Genomic DNA, 3,646 nt, shown 5'->3' on the forward strand with positions numbered 1-3,646 from the left:
GTCTCCTTGTTTAAGTTGGTGAATACTGCCATAATCCATGCCTTCAGTTCATCTTTGATGTTACAAGGAGTTTTGTTGGTCTCTCTCAACTGCACCCTACACATAATAATCAAGGGGATTACAGTCTGGAGACTTAGGTGGCCAAATGTTAGGGGTGAAGTGGTCACAGAAATTGTTTGACAGCCATGACTGAGTTCTCCTGCTTGTGTGGTATGGTGCAGAGTCTTGTTGTCAGACTTCCAGCAGCCACCCTCTTGACCCAGGGCAGCACTACCTCCTCCAAGCACTTGATATAGGCCTCTGTGTTGGGTTTGAGGCTGTGTGGGAAGATGAATGGAAGTATAACGTCGCTATCACTAGTGATCACTCTAAATACCATGATGTTGACTGGATGTTTCATTTTTATCATTCTTGGTACATGTTTTGGGGACACAGGTAGACACCCAACACTCTGAAATGTTCATACTGGAGCAGTACAGCATGTTGTATCCAAATTACTGGCAGAGTGAATTACATCACAGTGCTGTTTTCCTCACAGATGGTGCCCAACTGATCCTACTATACAATCTAGTTAACAAAATCAAAAACAAACAATGTGCATGTGTGAAATAAAAAATATAAAATGGCGACAATTTACCCCTGTATATATATGTATGTAATATATATATATATATCATATAAATATAAACATACATGTATATTATATATATATATATATATATATATATATATATATATATATATATATATATATATATATATACACATATATGTATAATATATACATAATTGTATGTGTAATATACATATTATATAGATATGTAGATACATGTGTGTGTGTTGTGTATATAGATATATATACATGTATGTATAATGTATTTATATGTATATATATATAATATTTATATCTATATCTATCTATCTATCTATATGTATGTATATGTGTGTAGGGTGGGGAACATTCTATCAGGTATTTGCTTTGTGTTCAAGCTAATTTTTTCTGTCTTTCTTCCAAGTTGAGATAAAATCAATATAGTTTCATCTGTACCCACATGATTCATAGATAGCAAGACAGCTTCTCTAAAGTTTGTGTTGCATATGTTAAGTTCATTTCTATAAAATACCTCATGTCTTCCTCAAACTTCTTAGAGCAAAACTGGTTTCAAAAGATTTGATCTCTTATTTAGTGCTAAATGATACTTTAATACAGAAATATTCCTAATCAAAAGAATACTTATTTTCCCCACTTTATATTTACTTCTAAGTGTGCAGAAAACCAAGTTGATAGACTTCTTTTATTTTTAATATTTTTATTATATAATTCATGTAGAAAGGGCTGTACCCATGACTTATTTTTAAAGGACTTGAAGGCAAAAAGGAGGCTAAAACCATCATGATTTATTGTTTGATCAAAGATCTAGTCTGAAAACATGCATTAGAGGGAACTATATTAAAGGCAGTCAAGGATCAAGGCATTTGATCTTTGAGTGGAAGGCACTTACTCAAGGTGTTGTTTAATGGAGATCAAACCTGGAACCATGGACAACTAACTAACTGACAGTAAAGAGGTTTATATCTAGCCATCAGCAATACACATATAGTCTGTGGCATTGTAATGTATCTAAGGTCAAGACAATTAAATCACAATAGCTCAGTTTACTGAGCTGCAGGTATGTAGCTGAGGTCATAAGGTTGTATAATTTACTTCACTGTTGCAAAGTCGCAGTAGTCCATTAACATTGCTCAGAGACAATATCTGCATGGAAACCAATAGTTAGTTTAGTAATTTAGTATTAATGTAATTAATGCGGTAGGCATTCAAAAGCTAATTATATGCATACATAAAAGCATACATATATATATATATATATAATGTATGTATGAATGAATATATATATATATATATGTATACATATGTGTATGTGTATATGTATATGTGTGTATATATATGTATAAATATGCATGTATGTATTTTTGTATGCATATATATATATGTATGTGTGTGTGTGTGTGTGTGTATATATATATATATATTTATATGACACGCTTGTATGTATTTGTGTGTGTATATATAAATATATATATATATATATATATATATATATATATATATATACATATTTGTATGCAGGTATGTGTGTGTGTGTGTATGTGTGTGTGTGTATCTATAACTGCATCTATTTATTTATCTAACCAACACCAGCATAGAACATGGACGTTAAATGATATATCATGACATTGGCGTGCAGTTCCATTTAAAAGACACTTGGAAACAAAATCAATCTACATATTGAAATAAATATATAACGTATTCTAACGTACATAAATCTTCAGTGATGAAAGTATCTTGTTTCTATGAACAACTGACTACTAGAAATATGATCGTCCAGGGAAGATAGAGAATATATAATTTTCATATTCTCAATTTTATTTTCAAATGCCTTTTGTTTTAACTCTACTTATATATTATTATATTATTACCATAAACCTGATTCATTTTTACTTCTATTGAGCTCTCAACTAATTACATTGGTCACAAAGAATATTTTTTTGTGATTATTAAAGAGTATTTATTCCTTCAAATTGCTATATGTGTGTACATGTGTATCCTCAAATTCATATATATATATATATATATATGTACATACAAATATCTATCTATTTGTCTGTCTGTCTATCTATCTATTTATCTATCTATCTATCTATCTATATACATATACACACACATACATATGCATACAGAAATACATGCATCCCAAAATACATATATGCATATATATATATATATATATATATATATATATGACTGTAAAAATATGTGGCACTTATTTGGTAGCCATGATAAAACTCCGAGTTTCGGATGCCGGCTGGGAGCCCATGCCAACATCTCTTCAGTTATCTGGCCATTGAAAATTCCTGTGAAAAATGATATATCCGAAACTCGGAGTTTTATCATGGCTACCGAATAAGTGTCGCATATTTTTACAGATAAATTCCTCTATTTACATAATATCGAGGTCCCTTTCTTTCTTTTGTTGTCCTTCCTATCAATATATATATATATATATATATATATATATATATATATACATATATATATATATATAAATATATATAATAACATAAATAATATATATTCGTACATATATGTACATACCGTCATCTATATGTACACATACAAGCATATATAGGTACAGGACATAAAGAAAAACATTAAACACAATGCGAAATGAAAACATAAAGATGAAGACAGGAAACGAAACATTTTTTCGAACAAAGAAAAAAAACCCTCAGAGAAACGAGACATGCAACATAAAGAATATTACCCTTCTTCAGTTGTCCCTGCTCCATCTACTCTGCATTTTGAAGGCAAGGACAATACGTGACTTTGTTGGAACAATCCTTCCAGCAAAAACAAATTAATTAAAATTTGGAATTTTTTGCGGAGGGTGAAAGTGTAAACAAGAACAGGACAGTGAGAACAAGACAGTAAAAGACAGTAAAAACAAGAGAGAGCAGTGAGAACAAACGTTAAGGGCTGTTAGACCAAGACAATAGAAAAATTATTTTGCACGCTAGTTAGAGAGTGAAAAAATTCACGTCTTCTCTATAGGAAGGCAATATATATATATATATATATATATAT

Source organism: Octopus bimaculoides, chromosome 3, assembly GCF_046866305.1.
Source record: "Octopus bimaculoides isolate indiv1 chromosome 3, ASM4686630v1, whole genome shotgun sequence".
In the NCBI taxonomy this organism is placed as follows: Eukaryota; Metazoa; Mollusca; class Cephalopoda; order Octopoda; family Octopodidae; genus Octopus; species Octopus bimaculoides.